Source organism: Coregonus clupeaformis, chromosome 15 (assembly GCF_020615455.1).
Source record: "Coregonus clupeaformis isolate EN_2021a chromosome 15, ASM2061545v1, whole genome shotgun sequence".
NCBI lineage: Eukaryota > Metazoa > Chordata > Actinopteri > Salmoniformes > Salmonidae > Coregonus > Coregonus clupeaformis.
In genome coordinates, this window is record NC_059206.1 from 53908105 (window position 1) to 53932594 (window position 24490).

Genomic DNA, 24490 nt, shown 5'->3' on the forward strand with positions numbered 1-24490 from the left:
ATGGGTCCTCAGATCCTCAAAAAGTTGTACAGCTGCACCATCGAGAGCATACTGACTGGTTGCATCACCGCCTGGTATGGCAACTGCTCGGCCTCCGACCGCAAGGCACTACAGAGGGTAGTGCGTACGGCCCAGTACATCACTGGGGCCAAGCTTCCTGCCATACAGGACCTCTATACCAGGCGGTGTCAGAGGAAGGCCCTAAAAATTGTCAAAGACATTTTTTTTGTGTGTGTATGGGTGGTCCCGGGGATCGAACCCACTACCTTGGCGTTACAAGCGCCGTGCTCTACCAGCTGAGCTACAGAGGACCCCTGCACGGTAAGCGGTACCGGAGCGCCAAGTCTAGGTCCAAAAGGCTTCAACAGCTTCTACCCCCAAGCCATAAGACTCCTGAACAGCTAATCATGGCTACCCAGACTATTTGCACTGCCCCCCCCCCATCCCCCTCTTTTACGCTGCTGCTACTCTGTTAATTATTTATGCATAGTCATTTTAACTCTACCCACATGTACAAATGACCTCAATTACCTCGACTAGCCGGTGCCCCCGCACATTGACTCTGTACCGGTACCCCCCTGTATATAGCCTCCCTACTGTCATTTTATTTTACTGCTGCTCTTTAGCTATTTGCTTTTATTTTCTATTTTTCTTTAATTAACACTTTTATTTTACATTTTTCCTTTAAAAAACTGCATTGTTGGTTAAGGGCTTGTAAGTAAGCAATTCACTGTAATGTCTACACCTGCTGTATTCGGCGCATGTGGCAAATACATTTTGATTTGATTTGATTTATACGCATGTGTAAATTGGAAATGTGTTTTTTTGCATATCCCAACTCTCCCTGTGACACCCTCTGAGAGTCACTGCCAGCCATTATCAATGACGACCCTGGAGCAATTAGGGTTAAGTGCCTTGCTCAAGGGCATATCGACAGATGTTTCACCTTGTCAGCTCGGGGATTGGTGCTGTGTCAGTGCCATGTCAGTCTGTGTGCTGGATATTGAAAGTGAAAATATGCAGAAATGGCTCTGCCATTTCCTGGTTACTAAAATTCTAATAGTTCGCCTAATTTCAGTTTGTGACAAACAAAAGCAATGTATAGTGTAGAGAATCATTGTACCATCTAAACCGCTGTGAGAACTTTTTTAATAACCAAAAATATGTATTTTCTATGTGAATTTCTATGTGAATTTGGTCGGGTTGCCCAACAAGATACATATTGCATCTTTAAGAATGCTTCCTAGAAGCACTCTATTCACAGACACCCACGCACGCACACCCTGCTGCTGCAGGTAGGATGAAATGTGATGAAGTGTTTTGAACTAGCCCCGGATGTCGGCTTAACAGCCGATTCCAGACTCATTTTCAGCCGGGCACTTTTTCCACTTAAATTAACTAGGCAACTTATCGATTCACCAGCCAGAAAAAAGTTTGCCAAGCCCTCTCCTGCTAGAATGAACGATATGCATCTTCTAGTGATCTAGGACAGACGCCTGTCAGTCACAAAGTGAGCGATGACAGGGAAACACTCTGCTACCGCACGGCAAGCGGTACCGGAGCACCAAGTCTAGGTCCAAAAGGCTTCTCAACAGCTTCTACCCCCAAGCCATAAGACTCCTGAACAGCTAATCATGGCTACCAGGACTATTTGCACTGCCCCCCCATCCCAACCCACCCCCCTCTTCTACACTGCTGCTACTCTGTTTATCATTTATGCATAGTCACTTCAACTCTACCCACATGTACATATTACCTCAATTACCTCGACTAGCCGGTGCCCCCGCACATTGACTCTGTACCGGTACCCCCCTGTATATAGCCTCCCTACTGTTATTTTATTTTACTGCTGCTCTTTAGTTATTTGCTTTTTTTTTGTTTTTTTTTTTTTTTTTTTTTACTTTTTCATAAAAAAACTGCATTGTTGGTTAAGGGCTTGTAAGTAAGCATTTCACTGTAATGTCTACACCTGTTGTATTCGTTGATTTTTTGTTGTTGTTATTTTTTTACACTGCTGGTTTGATAGTATGCCGTCTGTCCCGCCTCTCGGAACCTGGGTGTGTGTGTTGTGTGTGCTGTGGTTACAGTCAAATTTCTTTACACGGAGGAAGAGGGCATGAATTTGCACGTCAGGTAATGTGAGTGAATTTGCTTACCGCATATAATGTGGTAACAATGAGTCGAAATCCACTTAACCTATTGTTTTCTGGCACATTCATTTATTTTCTTTCACATGCAGGTTCCGACATTAACGCTGGCGCGGGTCCAGTAAAAACGTGTCGGGCCAGTGGATCTCGACAGGGCCAGTTCAACACTTATCTGCTCTGTCGCAGCGTTAATGTAATGCTATTTGTATTTGAGCATATGATTGGCTGTTCTTTCAAGCTCCACATAAGAATAAATACTCACAGAAAGGCAAATGGACATTATGGCCTAAATCGTTTAGGCCTATGACACAAGTAAGGCGGCAGGTAGCTTAGTGGGTAAGAGCGTTGTGCCAGTAACCGAAAGGTCGCTGGTTCTAATACCCGAACTGACTAGGTGAAAAATCTGTCGATGTGCCCTTAAGCAAGGCACTTAACCCTAATTGCTCCTGTAAGTCGCTCTGGATAAGAGCGTCTGCTAAATGACTAAAATAAAAATAAATAAAAATAAGTAGGCTTGTATACTAGGGCTGGGTGATATGGCCTAAAAATCATATCTCGATTTTTTGCAAACTTATTGTCACGGTTTCGGCCGAGGCTGCTCCTCCTCCTGGTTCGGGCAGGCTTCGGCGGTCGTCGTCCCCGGAGTACTAGCTGCCACCGATCTATGTTTCATGTTCGATTGGTTTTGTCTGGATGTTGTACACCTGTGTCTTGTTAGTCCTCGTTAGTGCCCTATTTAGTTCTCGTTGTGTGTGCTTGTCGTTGTGTGTGATTGTACTACTGTTTTGTGTTTTGGAGCTACATTTTCCCTCCAGTGTTTGAGAGGGTTGTTTGCACATGTTTGTGCGTCATTCGTTTTGTCGCCTGTGTGCGTCGTGCATTTTGCCTTCGGGCTTATTTTGCGTCGGTTGGATATATATTTATTGCACTAAAGCCTTTGGACTGAGCCTCTGTGTCCTGCGCATGATTCCTACACCACACCCACCTTCAGCACGCCTTGACAGAATCACACACCTTATAATGAAATCAGCAGGATCGGCAGTGACGCCTGTGTCGCTCGAGGAGCATCTCCGTGGGCAAGAGGACCAGATCCGACACCTGGAGACCGCTCTACAGGAGGTAATCAACATCATGCACCGATGGGAGGCCAGCAGTGTACCCACACCTCCACCTACCCTGTCCATCCCATCGGTCGGTCCACCAGTCCCAGGTTCGGAACCCAGGGGGATTCGGCTCGCTCCCGAGGGCGTATGACGGTACAGCTGCCGGGTGTCAGGGGTTCCTCCTGCAGGTAGAGCTCTACCTGGCCACTGTACACCCGGTGCCCTCGGGATACGAGAGCATTTCCGCCCTCATCTCCTGTCTCACGGGCAAGGCGTTGGAGTGGGCTAACGCCGAGTGGAGGAAGATGGACGCCAACACCATTACCTACGCCGAGTTCTCCCGCCGCTTCAAGGCCGTGTTCGACCATCCACCTGAGGGCAAAGCGGCGGGGGAGCGTCTGGTCCATTTGAGACAGGGGAGGAGGAGCGCTCAGGTGTTCGCTCTAGAGTACCGGACTCTAGCGGCGGATGCAGGGTGGAATGAACGGGCTCTCATCGACCATTTTCGATGTAGCCTACGAGAGGACGTTCAACGTGAGTTGGCCTGCAGGGATACCCATCTTACCTTCGACCAGTTGGTCGATATGTCCATCCGTCTGGACACCCTGCTGGCCACCCGTGGACGTCCCGAGGGGAGTCCGTCCATTCCGCCCTCCGGCACCTCCGAGCCGAGCCCTATGGAGCTCGGGGGTGCCGGCGCTAGAGAACGGAGTGGGAAGAGCCCGAGGGGGCCTGTCTCCTGCACCAAGTGCGGTCGTGGAGGGCACACTACGGCCAGGTGCTGGGGAGGGTTCTCCGGGAGTAACGACAACAGGTCACGCACTGGGGGGGCCTCCCAGGTGAGTAGACGTCCCACTTACCCAGAGCTTTCTGTTGCACACTTTTGTATACCTGTTTGTTTTCCACAGGTTGCACCTCATTCCCAGCATAAGGCGCTAGTAGATTCAGGCGCAGCTGGGAATTTTGTTGATCGTAAGTTTTGTTTTGAGTTAGGGATCCCTCTCCTACCTGTTGACCAACCTTTTCCCGTTCATGCCTTAGACAGCCGTCCGTTGGGGTCGGGGTTAATCGGGGAGATCACAGCGCCACTTCGGATGTGTGCGCAGGGGGGTCATGAGGAGACTATACAGTTGTATCTGATCGACTCTCCTGCGTACCCAGTGGTGCTGGGGATTCCCTGGTTAAGCACCCATAACCCTGCTATTTCGTGACAACAGAGGGCTCTCGATGGGTGGTCTGCTCAGTGCGAGGGGCGATGTCTGGGTGTTTCCGTGGGGCGACTTCGGTGGAAAGTCCAAACCAAGTGCCCGCACTGCACATTCCGCCTGAATATGGGGATTTAGCACTCGTGTTTAGTAAAACTAGGGCGACGCAGTTGCCTCCTCATAGACAGGGGGATTGTGCGATTGATCTCCAGGCAGGAGCAGCGCTCCCACGGAGCCATGTGTATCCTTTGTCTCAAGAGGAGAGGAAAGCTATGGAGACTTATATAGCCGAATCTTTGAGAGAGGGATACATTCGGCCCTCCACTTCTCCCGCCTCCTCGAGCTTCTTTTTTGTGAAAAAGAGAGATGGAGGGTTGCGCCCGTGCATTGATTACCGTGGTCTCAATCAGATTACTGTGAAATACAGTTATCCACTCCCTCTGATTGCGACCATGACGGAGTCATTGCATGGAGCGCGGTTTTTCACAAAACTGGATCTCAGGAGCGCGTATAACTTGGTGCGCATTAGGGAGGGTGACGAATGGAAGACAGCGTTTAGTACCACGTCTGGTCATTTCGAATATCTCGTCATGCCATATGGGTTGATGAATGCTCCATCAGTCTTCCAATCCTTCGTAGATAACATTTTCCGAGATATGCAGGGACAAGGGGTGGTCGTATACATTGATGACATTCTGGTGTACTCGTCTACCCGAGCCGAGCATATAACCCTGGTGCGGCGTGTATTGAGGAGGCTGTTGGAGCACGACCTATATGTCAAGGCAGAGAAATGTCTGTTTTTCCAGGAGTCGGTCTCCTTTTTGGGTTATCGGTTGTCCGCGTCAGGGGTGAGAGTGGAGGTGGATCGTGTGTCCGCTGTGCGTAATTGGCAAACCCCAACTACTGTAAAAGAGGTGCAGCAGTTTTTGGGCTTTGCGAATTACTACCGGAGGTTTATCCGGGGGTTTTGGACAGGTGGCAGCTCCCATCACGTCCCTTCTGAAGGGGGGTCCGGTGCGCCTGCAGTGGTCAGCCGATGCGGACAGGGCCTTTAGGAGACTGAAGGACCTGTTTACGTCGGCTCCGGTGCTAGCGCATCCGGATCCCGCATTACTCTTTCAGGTCGAGGTAGACGCGTCTGAGGCTGGTATAGGGGCCGTTCTCTCTCAACGGTCCGGCACGCCACCTAAACTCCGCCCCTGTGCCTTTTACAGTAAGAAGCTCAGCCCGGCGGAGCGTAACTATGACGTTGGGGACAGGGAGCTGTTAGCTGTAGTTCAAGCCCTTAAGGTGTGGAGGCATTGGCTTGAGGGGGCTCAACACCCTTTCCTCATTTTGACTGACCATCGGAACCTGGAGTACATCCGGGCAGCGAGGAGACTGAACCCTCGCCAGGCTCGATGGAGTATGTTTCTCACCAGGTTCGTATTTAAAATCACGTACATCCCTGGGTCCCAGAATGGTAAGGCAGATGCGCTGTCCCGGCGGTATGACACGGAGGAGAGGTCCGTTGAGCCCACTCCCATACTACCGGAGTCTTGCCTAGTGGCACCGGTGGTGTGGGAGGTCGATGCCGAGATCGAGCGAGCGTTGCGTACCGACCCCATCCTGAGGGTCGGAAGTACGTTCCGCGCGAGATTCGGGATCGACTCATTTACTGGGCTCACACGTCACCCTCTGGACATCCGGGTATCGGCCGGACGGTGCATTGCCTCAGCACTAAATACTGGTGGCCCACTTTGGCTAGGGATGTGAGGGTTTGTCTCCTCCTGCTCGGTGTGTGCCCAGTGTAAGGCGCTCCGACATCTGCCCAGGGGTAAGTTACAACCCCTGCCCGTTCCACAACGACCATGGTCCCACCTCTCGGTGGATTTTGTGACAGACCTTCCCCTCTCTCAGGGGAATACCACCATCCTGGTCGTTGTGGACCGGTTCTCTAAGGCCTGTCGTCTTCTCCCTATGGCGGGTCTTCCTACTGCCCTACAGACCGCTGAGGCCCTATTTACCCATGTCTTCCGGCATTACGGGGTACCCGAGGATATAGTGTCTGATCGAGGTCCCCAGTTTACCTCTCGTGTTTGGAGAGCGTTCATGGAGCGTTTGGGGGTCTCGGTTAGCCTTACCTCAGGGTACCACCCGGAGAGTAACGGGCAGGTAGAACGTGTCAACCAGGATGTGGGTAGGTTTCTGAGGTCGTATTGCCAGGACCGGCCGGAGGAGTGGGCACGGTACATTCCCTGGGCCGAGATGGCCCAGAACTCTCTCCGCCACTCCTCTACTAACCTAACCCCCTTCCAATGTGTGTTAGGGTACCAGCCGGTTCTGGCACCTTGGCAGCAGAGCCAGATCGAGGCCCCTGCGGTGGATGATTGGATGAGGCGCTCGGAAGAGACGTGGAACGCTGCCCACGTCCACCTGCAGCGGGCCGTCCTTCGTCACAAGGCGAGCGCCGATCTCCACCGCAGTGAGGGGCCGGTGTACGCACCCGGAGATCGAGTCTGGCTCTCTACCAGAAACCTACCCCTCCGCCTGCCCTGCCGGAAGCTGGGTCGGCGGTTTGTGGGGCCCTTTAAAGTCCTGAGAAGATTGAACGAGGTATGTTATAGATTACATCTACCTGTTGAGTATAGGAATATTAACCCCTCGTTCCATGTGTCTCTTCTCAGGCCGGTGGTAGCTGGTCCACTCCAGGACAATGAGATAGGGGAGACTCCTCCGCCCCCACTGGACATCGAGGGGGCTCCGGCGTACACCGTTCGGTCCATCTTGGACTCTAGACGCCGGATGGGGGGTCTTCAGTATCTCGTGGAGTGGGAGGGGTACGGCCCGGAGGAGCAGTGCTGGGTGCCGCGGAGGGACATCCTAGACCCATCTCTCCTGTCGGAGTTCCACCGGGACCATCCCGCGCGCCCTGCTCCGCGTCCTCCTGGTCGTCCCCGAGGCCGGGGTCGGCGCACGGCTGGAGCCGCGCGTCAAGGGGGGGGTACTGTCACGGTTTCGGCCGAGGCTGCTCCTCCTCCTGGTTCGGGCAGGCTTCGGCGGTCGTCGTCCCCGGAGTACTAGCTGCCACCGATCTATGTTTCATGTTCGATTGGTTTTGTCTGGATGTTGTACACCTGTGTCTTGTTAGTCCTCGTTAGTGCCCTATTTAGTTCTTGTTGTGTGTGCTTGTCGTTGTGTGTGATTGTACTACTGTTTCGTGTTTTGGAGCTACATTTTCCCTCCAGTGTTTGAGAGGGTTGTTTGCACATGTTTGTGCGTCATTCGTTTTGTCGCCTGTGTGCGTCGTGCATTTTGCCTTCGGGCTTATTTTGCGTTGGTTGGATATATATTTATTGCACTAAAGCCTTTGGACTGAGCCTCTGTGTCCTGCGCATGATTCCTACACCACACCCACCTTCAGCACGCCTTGACACTTATGGGCGATTCACAATATATATTTTATGTTTTCTCGAAATAAGCATTGTTGCACAATGAAAGGTTAAATACACTGCATTTCAAACAGTCAGCAATCATTGAATGAATTCAGGGCTTGTGAAGTTATACCTAGGCTAAATATAAGCCTTCCAAAACCATAAGAACCACTAATAATTTAATGAGTTTTTTTTGTGCAATAACCACTGATCTGGCTTTCAAGTCTATGAAAATGGCATTTTTTTTTACAAATTTAACTAGAACCATGCATAATGCACATTCACTAATAATGACTAACTTCTTGTAGCAGGCATTAGGCTATAGAAAATTAACATCAACAATCTGTCAAGCCCATGTGCTAGTGATTAGCCAGGTAATCTTTATATTGGAAGTTTAGCCAACTTGGATCTATTTGCCAGCTAACAAGGTTGAACAGTTGAATTGTTATGAACAAACCCTTCTGTCTGTCTCCAACTGTTTGAAAAGCATGTTAGCCTGTCCACTTTTTTCAGATGTTGAAATCAAGTGGCATACCTTATTTCTCAGAATGAGAACGAGTTGCCAATTCCTTATATAATTGTGTTGCCAATTCCTTATATAATTGTGTTTTATGCTTATTGCACATTTATAAAACATGGACTAGACAGCAAACTATAACAGTCATTGGCTAAAATACTGCTAGCGGTACATGGTACACCAATGCTGTGTGCGACAAACTAAGCATTAATTTTCCAGAATCAATGTTCATTGATACTCTCTTTTTAGTGGCATCTGCTCTGCGCGCAATTTGAGTAGTTGAGACATAAAAAGGGTATCGTTAGAAAAGTTTACTTCTCCTCTATCACAGTAAAATAATGTCTCAATGTGTTTGTGTCCATATGACCGATTCTGTTGGACCAAACCTCAAATATAAATAGCGAGTTGAAACCGCTTGTCAGAGAGGAAGATGTCATGTCTCAACTTGGTTAATGTGAGAGGCAGGGGGAGGGGCTTGGTGTGTGTGTGTAAACCATAGAGAAAGAGGCGAAGCAAGAGGTTTCACGCTTTCTAAAATGTGTCCAAAATAAGGCCAATGCGTTTCTATGGGCTTATTTTGGGACTAAGCTTGTCGCCTGACTTCCCGCCATTGGGACAACGACTCCCATTGTTAGGGCGGAGACGTGCATCTCATCATTATATACAGATCTCTGGTGTAAATGGGAAGGTGCACACAGCACAGAGGATCGAAGGAGACGAGACCAAAAATACAACATGAGAACATAAAGAGACATAAACGAAAAATAACAAAACCTAGATTCTTGCGATACAGGCATTTGGAATATCGCACAAAAACATAACTTTAATTAATTTGATATATCGCCCAGCCCTATTGTATACCCAAATCAAGCTTGACTAAGTTGCTATACTCTCTGACCATAAATTAGGTGGCACAGTGCCTGCGTTACAACAACAATATGGAAATGAGAAGAATACATGTTTGGGAAGAAAATGCTTATTATTTAGGCCTCTCAGCGCTCTCTCTCTCTATGCCTGGTCACTCTATAGCGTGAGTAAACAGTCCTGTGTGAGTGTGACCTGAATCTCAATCTGCTAGCGTAGGCCTAGATAGAGGCTGTCATAGCTGTACTGAGGGGCTTGTGGGGGCGACAGGCAGAAGGGGGGGCCCACATTCACATGCAGTCTTAGGGGTGACAATGGGAGCATTGTTCCTGTGGTTTGACCCTGGTGGGGCATTGGGATCAGGGACTAGGACAGGCATGTGCAGGCCTGGCATAGCCCCACTGGGCTTCCCTAGATGCCTGGCTCGCCAACAAAGTCTCGGCCTTGATGCACAAGGTCTTATTTTACAGCAAAGCCATGATGCATGCAGCACGATATCATACACAGGCCTCAAAGCTAGCCTAAGCTTTATGTCGACAAAACTTTGACAGGAAGGTCCTAGGTAGCAGGTTATCCCAGCCTAGCCACAGTGGTCAGGGACCAAAGAAGGAATAAACACAGTCTTTGGTGGAATTAGTGAACCTATTAACATAATTTTAAAGCCAAGAAGCTGCTATTAGACTAATTAAAACCACACCAAGCTGCTGAAAGATACACTCTATATACACAAAGGTATGTGGACACCCCTTCAAATTAGTGGATTTGGCTATTTCAGCCACAATCATGCATCTCCATACACAAACATTAGCAGTACAAACATTGGCCTTACTGAAGAGCTCAGTGACTTTCAACGTGGCACCGTCATAGGATACCACCTTTCCAACAAGTCAGTTCGTCAAATTTCTGCCCTGCTAGAGCTGCCCTGGTCAACTGTAAGTGCTGTTATTCTGAAGTGGAAACATCTAGGAGCAACAACGGCTCAGCAGAGAAGAGGTAGGCCACACAAGCTCACAGAACGGACCGCCGTGTGTTGAAGCGCATAGAGCGTAAAAATAGTCTGCCCTCGGTTACAACACTCACTACCGAGTTCCAAACTACCTCTCGAAGCAACGTCAGCACGAGAACTGTTTCGTTGGACGCTCCATGAAGCAGTGGAAATGCGTTCTCTGGAGGGATGAATCATGTTTCACCATCTGGCAGTCCGACGGACAAATCTGGGTTTTGGCGGATGCCAGGAGAATGCTACCTGCCCCACTGCATAGTGCCAACTGTAAAGTTTGGTGGTGGAGGAATAATGGTCTGAGGCTGTTTTTCATGGTTCGGGCTAGGCGCCTTAGTTCCAGTGAAGGGAAATCTTAATGCTACAGCATACAATGACATTCTAGACAATTCTGTGCTTCCAACTTTGTGGCAACAGTTTGGGGAAGGCCCTTTCCTGTTTCAGCGTGACAATGTGGAAGAACTTGACTGGCCTGCACACAGCCCTGACCTCTACCCATCGAATACCTTTGGGATGAATTGGCATGCCGACTGCGAGCCAGGCCTAGTCGCCCAAAATCAATGTCCAACCTCACTAATGCTCGTGGCTGAATGGAAGCAAGTCCCCGCAGCAATGTTCCAACATCTAGTGGAAAGCCTTCCCAGAAGAGTGGAGGCTGTTATAGCAGCAAAGGGGGACCAACTCCATATTAATGGCCATGATTTTGAATCAACTGTGTGTGGTAACTGAGCGACAGTGGCCGTGTCCGAATAACCGTACTTTCATTCTAAATAGTAGGCATGTTGCATATGCGAAAAAAGTATGTTTTATAGTATGTGAAACTTCACAAATGTTGTATACTTTAAAATGCCAGGATGACACTCATTTCAGCTTTTCATCTAATAGAATTCGATGCACACTATTGAGAAAGAGAATCATCTTGAGACGTGTTTGACGACAGCTGATAATCAGCTAAGGGGATGGGCTGTACCAAAATGAATTAATGTAATTGCACATGACACATTCTCAGTAGGATGAGCCTAGTATGCTGATATTTGTTGCAAACTGCATTCGTTTTACTAAAACAGTATGTTCTAAATAGTATGTGGTATGATTAGTGCACAGTATGTCTCCTGAGTGGCGCAGTGGTCTAAGGCACTGCATCGCAGTGTTAACTGTGCCACTAGAGATCCTGGTTCGAATCCAGGCTCTGTCGCGGCCGGCCGTGACCGGGAGACTCATGGGCGGCGCACAATTGGCCCAGCGTCGTCCAGGGTAGGGGAGGGAATGGCCGGCAGGGATGTAGCTCAGTTGATAGAGCATGGCGTTTGCAACGCCAGGGTTGTGGGTTTGATTCCCACGGGGGGCCAGTATAAAAAAAAGATGTATTCACTAACTGTAAGTCGCTCTGGATAAGAGCGTCTGCTAAATGACTAAAATGTAATGTAAATGTATGCTGATTCAGTAAGTAGTAGGCAAGCCAGATTTCGGACACAGCCAGTGTCACACAGAGTTACATAATGGTGCTCACATGGTGGCGTGTTTCAAACCAAACGCCCCTCTCCTCTCAAAAAGGGCCCTAGGTATATATTCTAGAGCTGGGACGACAAACCGAAAATTATCGACACTGACCATACCGATCACTTATCGCAGGCATTTTGCTGATATCGTTCATTACGATAAGCAGCCTATACTAGAGTAATGTGCATTTTGAAATGAAATAAGTTTCCTAATATGGGTGATTGTTAATGAGACAACTGATGGCTACAACCATTAAACCAGTAGTAGTAGCAGTAGTTTAAAATAGGGGTTGGAACCAAAATTATTTTCCAATCATTTCGTTCTGAACAGAACAAATTTTTTTTTTGTTCGTTCCGACCAGCAAAATAAAGTTCTGAACCGGATCAAACCTCCAAAATGTACCGGTTTATATTGTTCCTTTCTGTTCCTTTTTTTTTTTTTTTTACATTTAGCTCAACATTAAATTACAACAATCATGCAGAGCAGATAGAGCAGCTTGTTATGGAGTGGGCAAGCTATAGCTCAGTGAGTTGTTTACATGCGTGATGGAAACACAAGTGTAGGGCGCGAGATACAACTGACATTTTGAGGGTGGGAGAGAGAGAGAGAAGGTGGAGGAGGAGGCTTGGCTTGAAGCACTGGGCATCTTGTGATGACAAGCGTTTTCTGAATTAGGCCCAGAGAATTATACCTACGGAGGAGCGGCTTCTATGGAGGAACTTTGAATGTCTTTGAACGTCAGAGTTGGCTTTACATTGGACCAGAGCTAACTAGCAAGCTTGTGTGTGCAGAGCGGCATCAGAATTAAAAACACATGTTACCTTTTTGTAGTTAATAAATCCAATGTGAAATGTGATAGTTACGGATACTATAGTTATCATTGAAAAAGTTAATCCATTCTTCTCTAATTAAAAATCTCTCTCCCTATCTTCTGAATCAGTAAGCTACAGTTATGCTTCTGAGGGGGAGGGGCAGGTAGCCTACACACACAGACAATGGCAAAGATTGTCAGCAGGCAGGCAGACACTGGAAGAAGTTTCTGATTGACAGGGGGAGGGCTTTGCATAGGCGTTATTTTTTTTATTTTTTTGTGGGACTGGAAAAAAATGCCTGGAATGTAAAATCACGTTATTAACCGGTTCCCATACTTTTAAAATAACGGTTCTGCTCCGGAACAGTATAGATCACTTTCGTTCCCGGTTCTGATTCTGTTCCACAAACAATTTCGTTCTTTTACGTTTTTTGGTTCTGTTCCCTGAAACGGTTCCAACTGTGGTGCACATTAATGTTATAAACTTATCGTTATCGCATCAATTTAGGCAATTTATCACAAAATGGATTTTTTGTCTATATCACCCAGCTCTAATACATTCCCATACTGGCTTAAATCTTTGGATTCTCAGACAGCTTTAAACCGTAAAGCTGGGTGATAGACACACAGCAGAAGAATGTACTCACTCCTAATAAACTAAAAGCCTATTCTATCTAGTTCAGTTCTCTGCTTAATATTTTTAAACTGTATGTGGGCGATTTAGAACTCCTTATAGACTAAGCAAATCATTCTGACATCCTCTCATCTATGGCTGCCCACACCACTTCCAATAACACCAAAAACATTGCCACAAAAAGTCTCTATACAGCCTTCATCCATGACATTTAACAGTAGCATTAGCCTAGCTTTAGGACTCAAGCCAAGTTCACATGATGATTTCCATCCAGGTCATCATAATCTCAGGCCTCATCACTGTAGTGACACACAGGGCCAGAGGCTGTGACCCCAGGACTGCATTAGTAGGCTACATAAATCAATGCAGAGCGCTTAGGTTAGAGAATTGCCTGGCTGCTGTGCTGCAGCCTAAACTGATCTGACACAAAAAACACTGCAGCCTAGGTTGACACACAACACTGCTGAAGCCCTGATAAATTAAGCTTGGGCTGTGTCTCATTCAACATGTTCCCTTCCCTCTGCCCTCACAGATCAGATGTTCCCATCACTTCCCTTCACAGATCTGAGAGGACTGGATATGTGAGAGCAATATGGTAGAAACTAGGTGGAGCTAGTAGTGTTGTCACGAAACCAGTATTTTTACTTCGATACCAGGTTTAGGATCACGATACTCGATACCATTACGATACTCGATACCAAAATGATACCACGACAAAACAAAGAAGACGTATTAGTCAAAGTCACAGAATGGCACTTGATCCAGACAGATAAAATCAGAAACTGCTCTGTTCAATTGGCGGGCATCTTTTGAGTTCAATATCATTACATTACAAAATGTGTATGGCAATTTTTTAGAGACTGCCATGTGTGCATTCATTTTTATTATTTTTATTTGTACCTTTATTTAACTAGGCAAGTCAGTTAAGAACAAAATCTTATTTACAATGACGGCCTACACCGGTCAAACCCGGACGACACTGGGCCAATTGTGCGCCGCCCTATGGGACTCCCAATCACGGTTGTGATACAGCCTGGAATCAAACCAGGGGGTCAGTAGTGACGCCTCAAGCACTGAGATGCAGTGCCTTAGACCGCCGCACAACTCGGGAGCCCAATAATGAATCAATTATACAATCAATTTGACTTTGTTTTTACCAATCTACTTACAAAACAACATAATGGTAATAATTTATTTGAATGGTAAAGCTCTATTGATAAACTGGGTAAATCAAGATGTAGCCTAGGTCTATTCACAATACAGGTAAATGCATATTTTTCAATAGGAATGTGTGCATGCATTGAGTTATTGAGCTTGTTTTAGCTGATTTCATGGGGCTACAGATGACAAACAATCCCTTCCATTTAGGTCTTAGTTTATTGGCAACTGCTAGAACATATTATTTAAATTGAACTGATCAACAACATTTGCATAGAAGAAGCAATCTCTTCTTTTATAAAAGTGAGCGCTGTATCTTTAAGAAAGTAATGATGTCATTCATGAGGCAGAATGTGGCTGTGGAATCTGAGGGAGACAAAGAAGTGAATGAGTTTTTGGTGGCGAGGGAGACGATGTGAATTAATAACGTGTTTTGTGACAATCAGCTTTGAATCAGCATATTTTGCGTTATAACGTGAATTCAGCTGTAAGCTTGCAAGGAAAGTTAGCCTACAATTAAAGCTGGAAGCTACCGGTATCGTCTTGCATTGTAAAAGTGTTCTACACTGTATCGACATTGTCTTGTGAACAGTTTCCACATTTCTACACACCGTGTTGCATTATTCAAGTCTTAACTTCTGTGCATGAGTGGGGAGCTAACAATGCAGCCCAGACAGCTCTAGCAATTAATTAGTAAGTGGATCAGGCACTTTGCTCTTTGTGCTATAAAAGGGGCTGCGCTGATACAGACTTGATCCTCTCAATCACACAAGACACATTTGACTGAAGTACCGAACGTAACAATAATTATAGTAGAAACCGTTTTTTGGGGGGATTAAAAAGTACCAAAGTTTCGGTATAGTATGCATCATTAATTCACAATACAGGTGCATGCATATTCAATAGGAGTGCGTGCATGCATTGAGCTTGTTTTGGCTGATTTTATGGGGCTACAGATGAAAAACAATCTGTTTCCCTTCCATTTGGGACTTATTTTATTGTACTGATCAACAACATTGGCATAGTGGTCCTCTGTAGCTCAGCTGGTAGAGCACGGCGCTTGTAACGCCAAGGTAGTGGGTTCGATCCCCGGGACCACCCATACACAAAAAAATGTATGCACGCATGACTGTAAGTCGCTTTGGATAAAAGCGTCTGCTAAATGGCATATTATATTATATTATATATTTATATTATAGAAGAAGTAATCTATATCATTGTTCAAAAAAAATGTATACTGCCTTTTTCTCCCCAATTTTGTGATATCCAATTGCGATCGTCTCATCGCTGCAACTCCCCAACGGGCTCAGGAGAGGCGATGGTCGAGTCATGCGTCCTCCGAAACATGACCCACCAAACCGCGCTTCTTAACACCCGCCCGCTTAACCTGGAAGCCAGCTGCACCCCATGTGTCGGAGGAAACACCATACAACTGACGACCGAAGTCAGCCTGCAGGCGCCCAGCACACCACAAGGAGTTTCTTTATTTTTTAGGGGGTAGATCAGCTTTAATATTGCAGATAGATTGTAACTTCCATCAATGTAACTGTCTGCATCACTTCCACACCACAAGGAGTTGCTAGAGCGCGATGAGCCAAGTAAAGCCCCCCGGCTAAACCCTCCCCTAACCGAGACTACGCTGGGCCAATTGTGCGCCGCCCTATGGGACTTCCGGTCACGGCCGGTTGTGACACAGCCTGGGATCGAATCCGGGTCTGTACTGACGCCTCAAGAACCGCAATGCAGTGCCTTAGACCGCTGCGCCACTAGGGAGGCCGATGTAATCTATTTTCTAAAAGTGTGCACTGTATCCAAGACCGATGACGTCATTCACACACACATTTCAAGGCTGAGCAAAGATGATCTTGACTGGGAGAGACGTGAGGCGGGGGACGAAGTGAATGAATAACGTTTTTGGTGGCAATCAGCTTTGAAATCAGCAATATTTTTGCGTTATGGTTTGTATATTATAACAAACAAAGTACTAGGTTAGTGAATTGATGTTATCTTTAGCTGTCAGCTAGCAAGGAATGTTAGACTACAAAGCTAGAAGCTACCGTTATCTTCTTGCATTGTAAAGTGTTCTAGCCTATATGGACATTGTTTTGTGAACAGTAATTTACAGTTTCAACAATTATACATGCCATGTCGCATTATTCAAGTGTCTTAACTTCTGTGCAGCATGTGTTGGGAGTCCAGTGCAGGCTAGCAATGAGTAAGTGGAGCAGGCACGGTGTGCGCTATAATAAGGGGTTGGCTGCGTTGATAGACAGGCTTGATCCGTGACACACATTTGACAGATGTACCGAAAGTAACACAAATTCTAGTACCAAACTGTTTTTCATGTTTTAGTATCTAAAAAGTACTGAAGTTTTGGTATACCGTACAACACTACTAGTGTGTGACTAGGGCTGTTACGTTAGAGCGGGGGGTGATATGGACAACAAGTAATATCACAATAAATCGCACTATTTTGCTCGATAACGATAAATACAACTATAAAAAAATTGTTTATGGACAATTAGGCTTACTTTCCATTAGCGGTAGTTTTTTGTGTGCCAAGTAAGTACAACTGAGATGGAATTTCCTATGATTAAAAAAGTAATCTATTTCAGCTAACATATCCAGGGAATGTATGATCGATATTTATGATCAGATTTATTTGGAGCTCTTCAGAGATGGATTTGCCGACATCTTTGTGCATAGGCCTAGGCTATATTATTAGTCTATTCACCACCTGAGGAAGTGTGAACTCAAAACAGTTAGCTAGTATGCCAGCTCTAAATATGATCTTGTTGCTAGATAGATTAATCAATTAGTCTACATGGCTATCAGTAAATGTAATGCCCTACAAAACTTTCCAGAGCTAGGCCTAGGCTACCTGATGTAGGCCTATTAAGTGAAATTGGAGCGCTCCGCTCCGCGGGCACTTCAAAACCATAGTCTACTCTGGTTGTAAAGTGGTACCATGAACCCAATAGTACATGAACCCAACATACATTATATACTCACAGAAAGTTGTGACTGCTGTCTGTGACTAGAAAAGTCGTTGCTTTGAAAACTTTATTTTTCCGCAATTGCATTTTGAACAACTGTCATATGCTTTTGTTAATCAGAATGTATCTATCCCTCCTGTGTGCACAGTGGGGAGAGGGAGTGAAGAGTGGCTCGCACACACAGCAGCTGACAGTAAAACAGGGACAGGCAGAAACTTTCATAGTAGGAAACATAATGCATAGGTTATTACTGTTGACCAAATAATGGTTTTCGAACAAAATCACAGAAAATGATGAGCTAAGCAAAATGCTTCAGTTAGAGGAGGGCAATGTTGGTAGGTTAATTTTGTTTTATTGTCCTAGCTCTATGTTAACCCCCTAATGTTGATGTCCCTGCCCCATGGAAATCGAATTCGCATAATAGACTGTTTAGTGCCAAAAAGAAGGGGGAAAAAAGAAGATATATCGCTCTCTGATATAGGACAGACACTTCAGAACAAACTTCCTTTTGATTTTTTGAGGGGACTACCTGTTGTTCCATGTAGTGAATCTGTTATTCAGTGCGTTTGTATGGGCTAATAGCAGTAAGGCCAAATAAAAATGTATCTAATATTGTTTTTAGATTTAGCTAAATAGCTAAAATTCGAATATCCTAATTTCAGTTTATGTGACAAAACGAGCAACAAACAGTGTAGATAATCATTGTACCATCTAAAACACTGTGAAATATATTTTCAATAACCAAAAATATAGTATTTTCAGCTGTTTGACGCTGGTGTACAAAACCAAAAGTAAAAGACGCAAAAACTAAACTTAAGAACGAGAAGCATAGAAAATGGCTCACACACAACAGATCTACCACTTCTTAGACTTGCTTTCAATGAGACACATCTATAACTACATTTCTATGTGAATTTGCTCGGGTTGAACCAAAAAGTTCCATATTGCAGCTTTAATTAAGAATCGACTTACTACTAACCGTCTCAGCTGGGACCACACTTAGCGGATGGTTTGAGAGTAACACATGCTCGCTAGCTAATAATAACAACAAACAAAAACGTATTTTCGATATGGGATCTTTCTCAGTGTGTTTTATTTTACCGGGCGCGTGCCAGAAAAATATGTTGACTATCAGAAAAGAAGAATGACCTACACATCTGTCCGGCCGCGGGCGCTATCACGCTAGTTACCTACGTTAGTTTAATTCATCCTCAAACTCAAATCCCAACGTTGACATACTGTCATAACTACAAAGTTACAAGCCAGTCACAGCTTTCTGTCATGCCACAATCATTTAGCCACAACAGGGCGCAGGAAGCGACAACTTGCACAAAATCCAGCGCATTGGATCTGGTTACACACCGTAGCTAGCGTTAGATCAACACTCAAATGGCAAACAATCTTTCAGCTCGCTAGCTAAGCTAAACCATCTACAGAAAACAATATCCTCACCCAAATATTGGATTCGGACAGCTGGGGAATCCGGGATCACCTCCTGATATTAAACCCGCCGTGTCATGCGTGTATTTCTCGGGAGAGAAACGTATTCGGAAGGAAAAGATTACGCTCCCGGACACAAAAGCAGGGGGGAACGCATGAATGTGACGTTTAGTCCGGTTTGCCGACAGGACATGTGCACGTGGAGGCTTGGATTCTGGGAGCTGGAGTTCCAGTGAGACTTCACGCAATCGCAGTCTAGTTTAAATGTATATATTTTGTAACGATACAGACTTATACAGACATTTTTAGAAGAATCTAGGAGGTTATTGGGAGACATTTTATGTGTTTTCTTATTTCTGAAGTCAATTTCAGTTCATGGATGTTTTTTATTGTACCCGTGCTGTGTTTTATCTAGGCATATTCTACTGCTACTACTGTACAAATGATCTTGTAGGCCGACTTGTTCAAATGTTTTTTTTTTTTTTTCATACACTTTATCATATTGTGTTTGAATAGATTCGAAGGTACGGACCTTCTCATGCAATAGCCTACATTGTTATAAAATAGACTAACGTATTGTTGTCTATAAATGAAATCAAACAATGATCATGTTTTAAGACAAGGAGTTATTGCTTTGTTAAGGTGTTATTTGATTTGAGCGCGGTGATGGGTTATTATCTGTGTGTGCAATGAAGTAACTCAAGCAGATAATCTCTTTGTGGTGTATGTAGCTAATGGCCTGTATTGTATTTTTACTTAAGTCCACAAGTGACCCCTTGTGGGTACTGGGTGAAATAGAACGTGCAATAATGATTGTGCAATGACATTTTACCAGGCAGTGTAAATGTACAGGTAACTGCCACAATAAAGGTAACACTTGAAATGAGGGATACAAAGTATATTGAAAGCAGGTGCTTCCACACAGGTGTGTTTCCTGAGTTAATTAACATCCCACCATGCTTAGGGTCATTTATAAAAATGCCCAGTTGCCCATTATTTTCGCTACCATGGCTAGAAGAAGAGATCTCAGTGACTTACCATGGCTAGAAGGGGTCTCAAAGGAGCATAGGGGGTTTAAAGGGTGTGTGCGCGTGTGTGTGCGTCAGTCACTAGATCTCAACCCAATTGATCACTTATGAGAGATTCTGGAGTGGTGCCCGAGACAACGCTTCCACCACCATCAACAAAACACAAAATAATTGTATTTCTCATGGAAGAATGGTGTCGTATCCCTCCAATACAATTCCAGACACTTGTAGAATCTATGCTAAGGTTAATTGAAGCTGTTCTGGCGGCTCGTGGTGGCCCAATGCCCTATTTAGAAACTTTATGTTGGTGTTTCCTTTATTTTTGTGACGAGGTGTGAAAGAAGGAGTCAGGCGCAGGAGGTAAAATACCAAAGTCCAGAGTTTAATCCGTTTGCATAAATCAAACGCCCCAAGCGTCAAACATAACTGTACAAGGGAAAACATCCACCTTGGCAAATAACACAGTGAAATGTAGCTCAACCGAGCTACACGCTCTCACAACAAAAAAATCACTCACAAAGACAAGGGGAACAGAGGGAACACTTATGTTTCTGTATGATAAGTTGGATTAAGGAATAAAGACAGACACCAATGTTCAGTTCAATAGCCTTGTTAAGCCTTGTACAAATCCCTACGCGTGGAGTCTGGGGAACAGTCCAACTAGTCGATTACCTATCAACTAGACTCCGTAACATCATCCTTTTCAATAGAAAGTGCAAACATAACGGCATAACATTGCGTTCTTAACAGTCAAGTCATAACAATTGAAAAGCATGACATTTTCTTTTTACTTCAGCTGTCATCTTCCTTTTTAAAATGTATTTATTTATTTTTATTTATTTTTTTTTGAAATATTTTTTTTAAAATTAACAGACAACAAGTTAAGTCTCTTGCTTACAGAGTAAGCCTGTCCAGTGGCTTGCACAGCCGACCCACCCGTGAGTAAGTATTGGCTCTGACAGGGGTAGGATTAGGGCCACGAGCTGGAGAGTTTGGTGGGGTAGAAGCTTCACCTTCAGTTGGCTCATGTCTCAATTCTGCACCCCTTACCCTTAGGCCTGGACTGTGATCCAGCTCATCTAAGTGAGTGTATGGCATGTTCTGGTTTGTCTGCTCTGCTACGCGCAGATCCACCCGATTGCGACGATAGAGGGAGCCACCAACATCCACCAGGTAAGAACGTGGTGCAACTCTCTGTAGGCATGTGCCCAGCCTCCAAAGTCCTGTGTGGTCTCCCCGGCAGCGGTTTCATCCTTATAGTTTCACCCACCTCCAGCTCTGGTAGGTCTCGAGCAGTCCGGTCGTAGAAGCACTTAGCGAGCTGCTTTCTGTGACGCAGTTTGTCCGTGACGCCAACCATGACGCAGGGGCTCAAGTAGCTTGTTAGCTACGGGGATAGTAGTCTTCAGACGTCTGGACAGAAGGCGTTGTGCTGGGCTGCTGTCCATGTTTTCGGTGGGTGTGTTCCTCCACTGTAAGATCGCTTTCCATGGGTCGTTGCTGTCGCGCAAGGCCCTGCTTAACAGGTTTTTTGCAATCTTGACAGCTGATTCTGCCTTGCCATTTGCTTTTGGGTGTCTTGGAGAGGAGGTCACGTGGTCAAACTCCCATTCTGAGGCGAAACGCATGAACTGTGCAGTGAATTGTGGGCCATTGTCCGTGATTACCTTGTCAGGCTGACCTTGCCTTGCAAACTGCGCCTTGCAGCGCTTTATGACCGTCTCTGCGGACAAGTCAGGGAGCAGTTCAATTTCCCAAAAGTCAGAGTAATGATCAACGAGGAGAAGATAGTCCTTTTGTCTGTGGCTGAATAAGTCCATGCTGATGATTTGCCAGGCCCTTGTGGGCAGTTCGTGTGACATCATGGTTTCCTTTTGCTGTTCATGAGCGTACTCGTTGCATGTGGTACAGTTGCTGACAAAGTCTTTAATTTCTGCTTGCATGTTTGGCCAGTATAATGTTTCACGAGCCTGACGGTAGCATGCGTCACCTCCGACGTGACTGGAGTGTATGCGGGTAAGCATCTCTGGACGTAGTGATTTGGGAATAATGACCTTCTGACCTCTGAACAAGACGCCATTTTGCACACTGATCTCATCTCGAAAGGTCCAGTATTCTCTCACTGTGAAAGGTGTCTCCTCTTTCAGATATGGCCAACCTGCTAGAGCCATGGACTTCAGTGACTGTAGGTGTTCGTCCTTGTCAGTATGTTGCCTGATCTGGGCTAGGCGGTGATCTGTCACGTTTAAGTAGTCTGCCTGATTGATCTGTTGAACATCTTGTTGTTCCTGCTGTAGCGAGCAGATGGCCTGCCGCTGATAGGCAGTGCCTCTACCTGTACATTGTGCTGTTGCCCTGCTCAGTGTGTCGCTGATGTACATCTCAGGTCCTGGCTTGTAAATGACCTTCAGGCTGTAGTTTTGCAGAGTCAGGAGCATACTTTGAAGCCTCTTGGGCGCGTTGAGGAGAGGTTTACTGAATATGGCAATGAGTGGTTTGTGGTCAGTTTCAGCGGTGACCAGCTCTCGACCATATAAGTAGTGATGGAATCGCTGGCAGGAGAAGACGATGCTGAGGCACTCTTTCTCAATTTGTGCATAGTTTTGTTCGGTGGGGGTGAGCGCTCTCGAGGCAAACGCAACGGGCTGGCCTTCCTGCATAAAGCAGCATCCAAGTCCCCTTTGGCTAGAGTCGCTCTGGATTGTGACAGGCTTTGTGACGTCGTAGTAGCGCAACACTGGCATGGATGAAGCCAGAGATTTCATCTCCTGCACTGCGGCCTCGTGCTTGGGTAGCCAGTGCCATGGTGTGTCTTTGTCCAGCAACCGGCGCAGAGGCTCACAGACTGCTGATAGGTGTGGCATGAACTTTGCAAGATAGTTTGCAAAGCCGATGAGACGCTGTACTCCTTTTGCATCAGACGGGTTTGGCATGTCGAGGATCGCTTGGACCTTGTCTGGGTCCGGCTTCAGGCCTTTTGCCGAGAGAATGTGGCCATTGAAGTGGACGTCTTTCACCTTGAACTGCAGCTTCTTCAGGCCAAGACGAAGCTTAACTGATCGGCAGCGCTCCATCAGTGCCAGGAGCTTCACATCGTGGTCGCGTTCTGCTTCTTCGTCTGTTTCACCACAGCCTAAGATCAGGATATCATCGGCGATGGGTTCAATGCCCTTGAGCCCAGCCAGTAACTCGTGCTGCTTGCGTTGGTATACCTCAGGCGCCACTGAGACACCAAACGGGAGCTTGAGCCAGCGTTTCCGACCCCAGGGGGTCCAGAAGGTAGTCATGAAGCTGCTTTCTTCGTCCAGCTTGCATTGAAGGAATGCATCTCGGGCACCACCAAGGTGAAAATCCTGGCCTTGGGAAGCTTATAGAGGACATCCTCTAGTGTCGGCATGATGTAGTGGGATCGTTTCAGTGCTTGGTTCAGATGCTTTGGGTCGATGCAGACCCTCAGCTTCTCTGGTTTTTTCACTATGACCATATTGCTGATCCAGTCAGTTGGTTCAGTCACAGATGTCATGTGGCCATCGGCCTCGTACTTGTCCAGCTGGGCCTTCACAGCCACTTTCATTGCAATGGGCACATTGCGAGGAGCACACTGGACTGGAGTAATGCTCTCATCCACTTCAAAGTGTACCTCCCCAGGCACTGATTCAACGGGCATGTTGAATACATCGTCATATCTGCTGAGTAGTTGTTCTTTGGACAGGGGTCCATGCTGGACATGATCCACAATGTGCAGGTCATTTGGTACAGTGAACTGCATCAGTCCCAGGCGTTCGCATGTAGAGCCTGAGAGGAGAGGATTTTGACTGGTTTTCACAATCTCGAACTCCAGCTTGTGTTTGCGTCCCCGAATAACACATTCGGTCTCAAAGGTGCCCATAGAGCTCATTAGTTCTCCTGAGTACAGCTTTAGTCTAGTATCGCTGGGAAATAGATGTGTGTCAGGTGCCAGATTGATTTTGTCTTTGTAGCTCATTACGTTGCATGTAGCACCCGAATCCAGTTGACATTGTTGTTGCTTGTTGTGTAATCGTAGTGTCACAAACCATTTCTTCCCTCTTGAGTGTACAGCCCCAATGGATTCATGCATGTAAATGTCACTTTCACTGTTCAGCTCTGAACATTGAGTAACATCATCAACACAGTGAATCTTGCCCTCACTCACCCTTCTTTTGCTTTTGAGACACACTTTTGCAAAGTGATTATTAGTTCCACAAGCTCTGCATGGTTTTCCATAGGCCGGGCAGTGCTCTTTGCCACGTGTGTGTGTATTCCCACAGTATTTACATGCTACGGGGCTCTCTGTGTTCACCGTTCGTGGTGAATTACTCTGCCTCGATTGGTTTTGTCTGAATGTCTGCCTAGCAACAGCGTGAACAGTATCAACGTCGGAGCGTGGGGTTTCCGTTTCCATTGCTCTCATTCTCATGTCAGTGACTTCAGCAGTGCGGCACATTTCGATGGCAGTTACTAATGTTAAGCCTCTCTCTCTCAGTAGACGCCGGCGCGTATTCTCATTTGCAATTCCCAGTACTATTTTGTCACGAATCAGTTCATCTTTCAATCCCCCGTATTCACAAGTGGCGGATTTCTCTCTCAAACGGGTTACAAAGTTGTGTACTGACTCACCCTCTTCCTGTTTGCAGCTTCCGAAAACGAACCGCT

The 24490-nt window shown here is 46.2% G+C and overlaps 1 protein-coding gene across 6 annotated transcripts in view; it reads right to left on the reverse strand.

Moving 5' to 3' along the window:
- Positions 1-18957, reverse strand: part of LOC121582725 (CBP80/20-dependent translation initiation factor) — a 145913-nt gene extending 126956 nt beyond the window's left edge. For all 6 annotated transcript variants that reach the window (XM_041898779.2, XM_041898782.2, XM_041898778.2 and 3 more), the window contains exon 1: positions 18801-18957. The gene's annotated coding sequence lies outside the window, so the exon portion shown is untranslated. The remainder of the gene's footprint in view (positions 1-18800) is intronic.
- Between the last annotated feature and the right edge of the window lie 5533 nt (positions 18958-24490).